Here is a 12,949-nt window from a genome sequence, read left to right as displayed (position 1 = left end):
CTTGATGGAACGGACCGCCTCCGTTCTATTTTGGAACGCGTACAAGATCGCGCCCCTAATTTCCCCTATGTTGTTCTTGGTGTCAGTGTTTGTTGGCTTCTCATGATATAATTTAGAAAAATAGTTATGTGAGTGGCTACAATGTGCTCAAAGAAATTACAAGGAGATGTGTGTGATATTGGACAAAAATTATTAACAGATGATGCGGTACCTTTCTTAAGTATTGGCACAATCCGCACAAGTCTCCAATCCGTAGGAACACTGCTAGTTGATTGACTTGCACGGAAAATTATGACAAGAAATTTGAATATCATTTCACTATAACGCTGCAAGAACATATCTGCAATCCCGTCAGAACCAAGAGACACCTTTTCTTCAGATTCAACAACATGGATAACACGCCTACAGAAGATACAATGCTTGGTTCGAGAGGACATGATGGATCTGTTTGTTAGTTTGGGTTTAATGGCACAGAGGCTACTAAGGCCATGCTGCGCCAATCACAAGGCAAAATAAAACGGAACGTTAGAGCAGGTAAACCTGCATTACATTACAGTAGATGTAAATAACCAGTTTTCTCTATAAAGTCGAACAGGTTAGTAAATGGCACTAAGGGGTCATCTGCTAGTAATAGGGCAGGGTGTAATGGAGTGTTCAAATTATACAGGCTGTGCAAAAACCTCCGTCTTAGTGTGTCGATGTGTGGACATATTATTAGAATGTCCATGACTGTAAGAGCTTCATTGCATTTTTCGCAAGTTGGTGGGTTTTCTTTTCGAAGAAAGAAATTGTGCGTCAGATGTGTGTGTCCAATTCGAAGTCGACACAAGACCCCCTCGTAGAACCATTGCTGGTGACTGCATCATTTCCACTCGCCAATTACAGGCTTAATAAGGTGTAGGTTGGTGCTTAAACAATTGTCCCAATCGCGGTGCCATTTTGACGTCAAGGCCTTCCTAATCGCATTGACACTGTCTTTATATGGAAGTGCTGTATTTTGAATGGTTTTTTACGCTGCCATTGATGCGCATCTACCCGCTGCTTCGTTACCCAGTACCTCAACATGGCCTGGTACCCAGCAAAACCTAATTGATCTGCCATATCTGTCTGACGATATTGTGTTCAAAATATCGCCTAACAAGGGTTCATTTTGGGATTTCATGTGTAGAGCCTTCAGTACGCTTAATGAATCTGTGTATATGACAGTGTTTTCAAGTTTGACAGCAATGATCTTTTGAACTACCGTCCATATTGCGTACACTTCGGCTGTGTAGACAGAGGCATGCTGAGGTAGTCGAATACTTGTTTCCCAATTTTCTGTTACGGCCCCCACACCCACGTGTTTTTTTTTCGTTTTAGAGCCATCAGTATAAAATTCCATGTAATTTATATACTTGTCTTGAAGAGCGCGGAATTTTTGTATAATGTGCTCATGTCGTGCGTCTCTTTTCTTTAAATGTGTTAGTGTCCAGTCACATAACGGTGTGAAATCACACCACGGGGGTAAGCGTTCTGGCTTTCTGGCAACCTGGAGGACTTTCCGAGGGATGTCATAATCCGGACAGTATTCCTCGTATCGCAGGATAAGCGGCCTAATCATGTTTGATTTATTTGTATAATGTAAGAGGGAGCTGCACTGTGTGATGTTGTAGCATATGTGTTGTGGCGAGGATTGGATTCTGAGCATGTAAGAAAAAGTTAGTAGGGCTCTGCGATGCTGTAAAGGAGGTTGGCTCATTACATTCAACATGTAAGCGCTGGATCGGTGATGTTCTGTAAGCACCGCATGTCAGTTGTAGTCCTAGGTTATGAACTGGATCAAGTCGTCGGACGTAAGATGTTCTGGCTGAACCATATATGATGCTACAGTAGTCTAATATGCTACGCACGAAAGTGCGGTAGATGCGTAGCAGGCATTTACGGTCAGAGCCCCACCGTTTCCGGGAGAGGATATTTAGAATGTTAAGTGCATTTTTCGCTTTGATTTTAATACTATTTATGTGCGCGAGAAAGTTCAACTTTTTATCAAACAGAACACCCAGAAAATTGCGTTCTTGTTTTGCCGGTAATGTGGCTTCCTGCATGTAGTTTAAGGATGGAATCTGGTTGTAGGCCTCTTTTTTGTGTAAAGACAACACTAACAGTTTTTTCACTTGAGAAGCGAAAGCCGTTGTCAGATGCCCACTGCGTTAGTTCGTTTAATGTAATTTGAATTTGTCGTTCGCAGGTTGCCATGTTCGATGCACGACACGCAATTTGTAGATCATCCACGTATAGTGAATGCATTACAGGGGATGGAATTACATTATTGAGCGCGTTCATTTTCACCACAAACAATGTTGTGCTTAATACGCCTCCGTGAGGTACTACGTTCTCTTGAATAAATACGCGGGACAGCACCGTTCCTAAACGCACTTGGAATGTTCGAGCGAACATGGAATCAGCAAGACATTTAAGCATTCTACCGCAGATCCCTAAATCCGCTAAGTCCCTTAAAATACCAAACCACCATGTTGTGTCGTACGCCTTTTCTAGATCAAAGAAAACTGTGAGACAGTATTGCTTGTGTAGAAAGGCCGCACGCATCTCGTGTTCTAGCTGAACTAGATGACCTGTTGTAGAGCAGCCTTTCTTGTACCCACACTGATGATTATCGAGCTTTCTGATGTTTATAATGGATTCATAGGACTTGGCAAGACAGCTTGTGAGTGCTATAGGTCGGTAGCTGGTAGCTGTTGTAGGATGCTTTCCAGCTTCCAAGAAAGAGATTATAATGGCTTTTTCCCACTCATTCGGCATTTTTCCTGTTTCCCAGATTATGTTGAAAAAGCGGAGCAATGTCTTAACTGCTTTTGGAGGTAGGTGTGCGAGCATTGTGTAATGTACTCTGTCCGGGCCTGGCGCTGTTTTTTTGCTAGTAGTGAGTACTCCGTTGATTTCCTGGAAGTGTTAGGGGACATTATATGATCTCTCGGAACTTCCTGTTGTCGGAAGCTTTTGTTTTTCTGCTGATTGGTGATATTTTTGAAATTCAGTGGAATAGCTTATTGAACTTGATATGTTATGGAAATGGTGCCCTAATATGTCTGCTTGTTCTTTTAAATTCGTTTGTGTACCTGGCGGTGAGAGTATGGGGATCGTATAAGGAGCGTACTCGCTTCTAAACTTACGAAGCTGATCCCACATTCTTTTGGTTGTTATTGAACTATTGATGGAGGATACATACGTTTGCCAAGACTGTCTTTCGGCTTGCCTAGGCGTGTACCTGGCTTTAGCCTTTGCTTTTTTGAAATACAGGAGGTTATCTTGTGTTGGGTATCGCTGAAAGATTTCCCACGCTTTGTTTTGTGCTTTTTAGTCGGTGTACATTCATTCGTCCACCAGGGTTTTAGTTTTTTTCCTTAAGAAGCCGGAGGATTGCGGGATTGTCTGTTATGCTGCAGCAAGTATGGAGGCAATAATCTTTTCATTCATTTCGTCTATCGTTTGATTATCTGATATGTCATCCAGGTTGGCCTTCTCGCTGAAGAGAGGTCAGTCTGCTAGATGGAGTTTCCAACGGGGTGATCATAATGGTACTGTAGGGAAAGGAGATGTTTTTTTAATAATGCCGGGCATATGATCGCTACCATAAGGATTGTTAATAACACTCCATTTAAAATCGTTAAAGAGAGATGGAGTGCACAGCGCCAGATCTACACAGCTTATAGCTCCTGTGCTTGGGGAGCCGCTACAGTGTTTAGAAGGCATATTTCGTTTGTCAGGATAAAATCTTCAAGTGTTTGTCCCCTGGTGTCAGTTATTTTGCTACTCCATAATATGTTACGAGCGTTAAAATCCCCCGCTATTAAAGAAGGTTTAGGTAGTTGGTTTAAAATTAATTCCAGATCTCTTACAGTAAAATGTGAATGTGGTGGAATGTACAGTGAACAAATGGTAATGGGTTTAAGTGCTAAAACCGTGACAGCAACGGCTTCTAAGTGAGCATTAATGGCAACTTCTTTAGCTGCAGTGCCGCTCTGTAGAACATAGCTACACCACCCGAAAGCCGGTTCGCCTGAGTACGGTCGCGCCGTACAACAGTGACGCCTTTTAAAATGTTTTTGTGCTTTTCGCCTAAGTTTGTTTCTTGTAAGCACAAGACCACAGGATAAAAGTTACTTAACATATATTTGATGTCACCTAAGTTGTGTAAAAGCCTTCTACAATTCCAATGGATAATAAAAGCCATTTTGAAAATGAAAGTTAAGAAATGGCACTACGGAAAAAGTAAGAGGTGAGATGTTAGGTGACATGGATTTAAAGAAGGCTAATACAAATTAGTGATAACCTTTAGGTTATCGCTTTATTATTGTGCGTGGTTATTGGTAATTTGTCCCTCTTACCGCGCTCGAAAGAGCGCTTGTCCTTCGGCGTCAATGACAGCGGGGTTTTTGTGTCGACCTCCATCGCTGTTTCTGAGGTGCTGGAGGACCGAGAACTTGGCGCCGAGACACGTGCCTCGGGCCTTGGAGTTCGCTTGATCTTAGGGCCCTGCGGGACTGGTGTCTGCAGGGCCGTCGAAGAGTGGAGCAGTACTGACTGCTTCCACCACGGGGGCGGGAGGGGTCATGCGGGACCACTCTGCGTGGTGTCGGAGGACTCCTGAGACCTCTGTGACGCTGCCTCCATCTGCGTCACATCGGCGTAACTTCTTCGCGGAAGGTACGATAGCCGCTTTCTGGCTTCATAGAACGAGATTTTTCCTTTGACAGTTAGAGTAATTACTTCTTTTTCTTTTTTCCAGCAAAGGCAGGACCGCGAACAAGCTGGATGATCTCCCTTGCAGTTAACACAAAGTGGGGAAGAGGTGCAATTGTCAGTTTGGTGATCATTGGAGCTGAATTTAGCACAAGTTATTCGCCCTCGACATGCATGCGAAGCATGTCCGAACCTTTGGCATTTGAAACATCATCTGGGGTTCGGTATATGTGGTCTAACATTTACCTTTACATAACCTGCATCCAGCGAGGTAGGCATTACACTTGTTCCGAAGGTGAGTATAACATGTTTTGTGGGGATTTCTTGGTCGTTCCTGCGGATGACAATTCTTTGGACTTTGGTAACATTTTGTTCCTGAAACCTTCCAGCAGTTCTTCGTCGCTCAAGCCAATAAAGTCTTCCTCTGATATGACACCCCTGCTTGTATTTAGTGCTCTGTGCGGTGAAATTGTCACTGTTGCGTTACCAAATACTGGTAAGTTCTGTGAGCTTCTGCGCTTGATCTTTGTCATTTAGTTCTAGGAGGAGGTCCCCGCTATACATTTTTGAGGCTTTCTATGTAGGTCCGATTTTTTCTTTTAGATACTTGGCCTCTAGGAATGGAGAGACCTTTCTTACTGGTACGTTGTTTTCGCTGTGCAGCACATAGAACTTGGGAAATGATGGAGCATTACTCCGAAAAGAGAATTGGAACGTTGCTTCGGTGCGGCATCTTTTCAGACGCCGATCACAAAGAACAGAGGCTTGCGCTACCATGAGAAAAATGTGTATGTTCGGCAACAGCGCCAACCGCGCACCACGGAGCCCAACGCGGGGACGCGGCAAAGCTTGTGTACAAGTCTGCACGACGGCAGTCGTACGTCGTCACTATAACCAAATATGGTGTACCAAGGCAGGATAGCCACGCAAGGTTAACCCTTGCCGCCAAGGAGAAAGGAAGTAAAAGGAAGAGAGAAGAAGACAGGAAAGGTCAAAAGTGAGAGAGAAAGACGAAGATATGAGGAGAGAGAGAGACAGGAAAAGGCGACTGCCGATTTCCCCCAGGTGGGTCAGTCCAGTCTACGGGAAGCAGAGGCCAAGGAGGTGAGTTGCCTCCGCTGGGGGCCTTAAAGGTCCAAACACTCGGCCTCGGCCCAACCCCCAGGATCCCCTTTTCCCCGGACACGGCTAACCCGCGCACGGCTACACGCGGGGGGGTCCAACCCTCGTGTGCTCGGGTACGTGGTGTCGCAACACACCAAACGCCTGCTGACGCAGACGCCCCTGCGGGGCTTGATGGATCTGTTTGCCGTATTTGGGAATTCGATTTCGAAAAAACACTGTAAAATATATATTAAAGTGTTCAGCAATGCTTGGCTTTATCGGTGACAAGAACGTCATAATGCAAAATGTGGTCGACAGGCTTGTTTTTCCTGGACAAATCTCCAGGAAACGTCTGCGGAGCGTTTCGAATAAAGCTCGGCAGCGTGTGCTCAAAGTACTGAGGTATTGAATGGCTCACAGCCTGACGCAGTGCAAGGCGTGCAGTTGCTATAGCGTTTCGGCAGACACGTGTACGTTTCAATGGCTTCAGTTTTCGTTATAAATGCAAAACCTTACGCGTGATCCAGGGATTTCTTTTGTGTGTTTTCTTTATTCTATTGGGAATAAAATGTTTTATGCAGTACGTGCAGATTTCTTTAGACTTATCCCATAGTATATACACACTATTTGCATTAACATCGCTCAGACATAGGTCAAGGTGATCAATCACGGCTTCGTCCCTGGCAAGCTAAAATTCTTTTACACAGACAGGCTTTGTAGGTGGAGAATTGTTGGGGTTTTGGATGCTGCATGAAAAATACACCATATCGCGATCGGAGAGGCAGTTTTCCACCGAGACACGAAAATTTTCAATCTATCGGGTGATAAACACCAGGTCAAGTATGGAAGCACAAGTATGCTGGACACGCGTGGGTTTCGTAAGTAGCTGCTGAAGGTTATGTTGTAACATAATATCAAAAATGCGATGCGTGCCAGGGGCAGAACCAGAAACAGGACAATTCCAATCCAATCCAAGCAGGTTGACATCGTCAGCAAGAGTTATTTGATCGTGAACGTACTTAGACATGTGATCAGCCAAGTCGGGAAGAAACGTTTGTGGTGAATCAGGTGTTCGGTAAACCGCAAATAAAAGCAAAGACCGGCCCCAACAGCACAGTTTTAAAGAGATGGTCTCGTGATAAAGAAGATGCGGTAAAACAAAAGCTTGGATACCTCGCCTAACCCACACAGCAACATTACCACCCCTTGATTGTATGTCGCAGCGGAACATGTTATACGACGGAGGAAAAACATCATTTATTTCATCTTTCAGCCAAGTTTCGCTGATTACTAGAATATGCGGATTATAATCCGATTAGAGCTCCAAGTTGGTCGCTTTTATTTGCTGTACTACGGGCATTAAGGTTCAGTAGGCGTAGCTCCTTATCGCGGGAAGCCTGGCGTCGCTCACTGCCTGACGACGGGGCAGTCCGACCCTCGCACACGTGGCGTCGCCCCAAGCGTAAATTTCACTGCCCACTTTCATCTCATCCAGTTTCAGCTATATCTTCTTTCCATCTTTTTTCTCGCGTTTGGCACTAGTCCAGAGAAGCGTTCTCTTGCGGAGCGTCTCGCGTGAGTAATCGTTTTGAACCGATAAGCCCGTTTCTTTATGGTTGTCAGCGTTTTTCATGATTTCCTGTTTTTCATTGTAGTTTTGGAAGAATATAACTGCTATTTGCTTTCCAGGTTTCCCACTCCGGTGAATTCTTCCAATCAATTGGCAGATGATCCTAAGTTTTTCAGTAAATGTATCGACAACTTTTTGTTTTAGTTCCAACATAGTTTCACCCGCGTCTTCAGATAATCCGAAAACCATCAAGTTCGAGCGCCGGCTTCTGTCCTCCAGACTGACGACTTTCGCCTGAAGTGTATTGAATGTTTCTTCAATGCCCTCGATTCTTGCTACACTGTTTTCCAAGTCGGCAAACTCGGAGGTTAAATCAGACATCAGTATTTCCTTGTTTACCTGTTGTAACCGAAAAGCTGCAACCTCGTCTGTAAGCTTATTCTGGCCAGCCAGCAACTGGCTTAGTAGATCTTTTGTACTGGGGTCTCCCGTATTCGGACCGGCATTTAACTCAACATGCCTACAGAGCATGGGCTTGCACACACTAAACACATCACAAACAATAGAAATGCGCTGACGTTGGCACGGAAGAACCAAGAGACACCGGGAATCGCTCATAATTGTTCAGTAATAATCACTGACCTGCGTGACGCAGAGGTAACGATTGTTAGGCCACATGCCTATGCTCGGTCCGCCGTGCCCACTGAACTCGAAGACTTTTGGACAGTCTTTTATAGGGGCGTTCGATGACGTAACGCCGCTGGTAGACGGCGCTAAGGTGGTAATGACACGAGGCACAGGAGGGCAGCGACAAGGCGTCGCTGATACGGATGAGGCTGCCTGGCATGCGTCGTTCGTTGATTCATCTTGCTGTGATGGCGTTCCAGCAAGGCTAACCAAAAAAAGCCTGCGTGAAGCAGAGGAAACGCGTGTTGGACCACACGCCTATGCTCGGTCCGCCGTGCCCACTGAACTCGAAGGCCTGTGGATAGTCGTTTATAAGGGCGTTAGATACGTAACGCCGCTGGTAGACGGCGCTAAGGTGGTAATGACACGAGGCACAGGAGGGCAGCAACAGGGCGTCGCTGTAAGGTCGGCAGACATGCGTCGTTCGTTGATTCATCTTGCTGTGATGGCGTTCCAGCAAGGCTAACCAAAAAAAGCCTGCGTGAAGCAGAGGAAACGCGTGTTAGGCCACATGCCTATGCTCGGTCCGCCGTGCCCACTGACATGACGTGCGTGTCATGTAGGCGATGAAACAGTCGCCTACGTCTTGGTGCTCTCATGGTCGTTTCGTTAACTCGGTAGGGTCCCCGCACACTGCTTCGGATAATTAACAGCGATTCCCACAGGGCGTGGCATCTGCCGGCTTTTGTTTATTTGCATAATTTCCCCCTCTCAATTCTGCAGTAGCTGTATCTTGTCTGCGCTTCACCAGCAGGCCTGGCGCGTAGGATTCCTGCCAAGGGGAGCGAAGTGAGCCGGCGCGAAGTGCGGGGACGGGGGCTTAGGTAGATGCCGCTTTTGGGGGACGCAGACCAATGAATATCGACATGTTGTTGCTGCGAATTTCTTGTTTTGTATGCTCACCCGTTACGGACTCTGTATCCTCAGCTGTGATCCCGTTTGTACTAAAGTTAAGCGCCGGTTCGCATGTAGTGCGCATTGCTATCGGCTATGGACGAACGCAGCTACACGTGTAACTCCGCCGTATATAGTTCATTCAACGGTAGAGAATGGGTTTCCGAGGTTCACAGTGAAAGAGCGCGCGAAACGAGGAATACAAGAAAGTTCAGAGATAAGCGTGGTTACCGCTACTAGCCTCGTGAGCGACCGCTGGAGGCACTGCGAATGGCGCTCCGATGACGTTACTCGGGGGACTCGCGTTTGTCGTCCGCTGCGCTTGCGCTACACAGGCTATCCCACGCAACTCGAGCCAAGATATTAAAAATGAAAGGCACGCCAGATGCGAATTGAACCGAACGCATTCTATACGCACTGGCCTATAGTAACTCAGCCAATTTTTTTCCGAATAACTCTGTCATTAATTTTAATTTCCTAACTTTTTCAATTATTTACTGAGGACCCCAAGTATGATACGCAGATTTGTAGAGCACCTTTAGAAACCACCGATCGAGTTGTTTCCTGTACGATACATCTCACGTAGTTCTTTTTACCGGATCGCAAAGAAAGCCCGCGGAATATACAGAAATGCCATGTGACGGAGAGCTTGGAACAGTGTTATTGTGCTGCTCTCGAGCGTGCGTTCGGTGTACAAGGTCAGCCGCATACATTTGCGCCGTCATCCAACGGTAGCCACCGGCCTAGCTGCCTACAACCATCATAACGCTCTGCCGCTCCCCGTCGTCAGTCACGATGCAGCCAACCTTGCTCACCGACGCAAGCTTGAACGCAGCACGATACCACTACGCATGTGTTCCGTCCTGTGACTTTTTTTCATATTTCGCGGGTTTTCTTTGTCTGAATTCGTCCAGGACATTCGTCCTGGACCAGGATGAATTTTTCTTCATGTGCGAGTTGATTTTATTTTTTTGACGAACCCATATGGACTTCCTTTGTAGTTGGCTGGATGCCTCATTTTTCCTTTATTAATTACTTCTCTACACCTTGCGGGTTTCCGAAGAGCTATTACGTCAAAACTCTTGCCTTTGCTTCGAGTTGTTGACAAGTTCGATTTCGCCCTGCCATCTGCTAGCCGCCTAGTTAGCTCAGATGGTACAGCGGTTGCCCCGGAAAGGCGGTGGTCCCGGGTTCGAATCTTAGGCCAGGACGAGTTTTTATTCAAATGCGAGGCTTTTCTTTCGAGGAACCCGTGTGGGTTTCCTTTGTAGCAATTGCTACGATTGGCTGGATGTCTCATTTTCCCCTTATGACTTCTCTCCACCTTGGCGGTTTCCGAGGACTATTACGTCATGAATAACTTATATTGCATCTGATTCTGCTTGCTGTTCACCAAATACAACCTTAAGCTTTTTTATCGCTATGTTTTTATTGTAATGATCTTTATGTAGATCAGAAGCAAACATTGCATTTATATTCTGGCGTATTACGTGCCAGAACCACGATGTGATTACCAGGCACACCGAAGTGCGGACCGGATCAATTTCGACCTCCCGGAGTTCTTTAACGTGCACCTATACCTAAGTACACGGGTGTTTTTTGCATTTCGCCGCCTTCGAAATGCTGCTGCCGCAGCCGAAAATCGAACCCGCGTCCTAGAGCTTAGCAGATCAACAGCTTAACCGCTAATCTACCGCCCCGGCTAAAGAAAAATGTCAATGCATGTGCACACCGGATTTCCCGTCTGATCGCCCGCTACAATGTCTCCTCGATCGCCCGCTACTCCTCCTCTGTGCGATCGAGTACACAAGCGAACTTCGCCGCGCCGGCGTGGCTCAGGCGGCTCGTGGCCTCCGAGTTTGCACTGATGCCTGTGCGAACTCGGAGGCCACGCCCAGCTGCGCCTGCCCCTCGACGACGCATTCGACGAAGGGACGCGGACGTTTTTAACTGCCGCGGCGAACGAGCGCCGCGATGCACAAGGCGCGCAATGGTAGTTCCTTTTCGTTGTTGTTTCGCAGACGAATCGAGTTCATTATATTCTTTGGGAGGACAACTTTATTTCGTTAAAATTTAAATACATGAATCTCTATGGGAAATTGAAAGGGAGTTTAGCTTACTTCGTTACATCCAGTATTTTGTTATATCCCGTTTCGTTATAAAGAGGTTCGAGCGTATTTACTGTCGGCGCCACCAGTGAATCGTTGCCAGAAAGAAAAGGACGTTATTATTCCTTCTGTACTACGCTAAAAATCTGGGATCTGTCCCATTTAAAGGTTGTGGTACTTTGGGCGTGCAAAAGCGATAGCGATCTGCCAGCACGCCTTGATGTGGCTGACGCCATGTCACGCGATGAGCACACTGTTATTTATCAAACAAGTGTTTGGCGCTGACGTCACTGGAACGAAATAGTAGTCCATATCTCTGTTATATTGAGTTAAGAGACTATTAAAAATAAATAAATAAATCTCGACGCTTTTCAGTAAGTGCGTTGCAACATCAAGACGGACAGTAACACTCCCCGTGCACGATTATTTTTAAGTTCTTAGTTTCAATGATTGTGTAACAGTACAATGCGAGATATTAGAGGAATAGTGCTACTGCCGAACAATATAAATCCGTGCATAGAATTTGCTTGTGTTAAATATTGTGCGGGAACCATCGACGATAATTGTCAAGGTAGGCGGTTAGCCGAACGCTTCTAGAAAGCCATTTGTTTTATAAAAAGAATGACGCGCTTCGCGGGCAATATTTGTTACAGTGAAGACATAGCGTTTGTTGTTGTTTCACTGCGTAATTACGCAGAGCACAGAACCGCTAACCCTGTAGCAGTCCTCTCCTGCAGCCGGCACAGAGGGCGGCGGGAGATCCTTCCTGAGCGATGCATCGAAACCTTCCGACGACGAAAACGTATCGCGCGACAGCACGTGACAGCAGGCCCGGCTATTCACTTGCATGCACAACTCGCTTACAAGAGACGATGTTAGGAAAACAGAACTGCGTTCTACTTTCGCACTGGCACCTGTTGTCTATTTTCGCAACCTCCGCCACAGCCATATGAAATGAAATTTGACGAAATATTTATTTCACCATTGGAAATGTCATATCTAGAACTCTTAAGTTCGTGAGGACTGTGTTTGCATTGAAGGTTTCCTAATTTAACTTAATTACAAACGCGGCCTTCAACTGCTTCGCGCCTCTGTATCGGCGATGAAAGTTCAACCACGTAAATGGGCGAAAGAGCCAAAGAAAACTATTCGCTTTAAAAGGCTGGGTTGAAACAAGTAACGAAAACGCTGCTCGAAGCTATAAGAGCGACAGTTGGACAAATTCCAGACCGACAGTTCCCATGTTGGAGGAAGCGCTGTACTTATGGCATGTAGAGTACAAAAGAGATTGCCCTCTAAAGCCGAGAACCACACGTACGCTTGCCGACGCGCGCAAGCTCGCGTCCGAGCGGCTAGCCCATCGCGAGGCATAGCGGTTTGCATGCACAAAGACGCGCGACTGGGCTCACTCAGAGACGCCGTGGCAGACGCCGCTTCGTACTTTGTTGTGGATAGTTCTTCAAAATGCTTCGATATCTATAAACGTAAATATTGTATTTTTATATATGTTCGATCAGCACAAAAAGGAAAGCAGAAGCACTTTCTTGCATGGCATAAATCTGCTTCACTAATAAGAGTTCAACGTTCCGCGCCGTAGCTGCGTAGCCAGGCGCGCCGACGCGAGGCAACCCAAGCGCGCGATAGCAGGGAGGAGCTATTCCCCGAGATCATGCCGCGTTTCGACGCGTACGGACCAGACTAACGAGAGTATGCGTTCGAGAGGTGCGAGAGTATGCGTTCGGTTAGTCTGGGTGGAATTTGCAATGCGTGAATTTGCATTTGCATTGAATTTGGGGCTAATTTCTTGGAATGCAGGTGCGGTTGTTGTCTTGTACCAAAGGGGTCC

The 12,949-nt window shown here is 46.3% G+C and overlaps 1 protein-coding gene across 2 annotated transcripts in view; it reads right to left on the bottom strand.

Moving 5' to 3' along the window:
• LOC142573187 (uncharacterized) overlaps positions 1 to 12,949 on the bottom strand; it is a 46,386-nt gene that overhangs the window by 16,684 nt on the left and 16,753 nt on the right. Inside the window, exon 1 of one of the 2 annotated variants that reach the window (XM_075682761.1) lies at positions 8,057 to 8,268. The exons of the other annotated variant lie outside the window; for it this stretch is intronic. The gene's annotated coding sequence lies outside the window, so the exon portion shown is untranslated. Of the gene's footprint in view, positions 1 to 8,056; positions 8,269 to 12,949 lie in introns of those variants that run through there. 2 annotated transcript variants of the gene reach the window in all.

The sequence above is a fragment of the Dermacentor variabilis genome, chromosome 2 (assembly GCF_050947875.1).
Source record: "Dermacentor variabilis isolate Ectoservices chromosome 2, ASM5094787v1, whole genome shotgun sequence".
NCBI classification, from domain to species: Eukaryota; Metazoa; Arthropoda; class Arachnida; order Ixodida; family Ixodidae; genus Dermacentor; species Dermacentor variabilis.
Note: the sequence above shows the minus strand (reverse complement) of the source record. Positions and strands in the feature narration are given on the sequence as shown.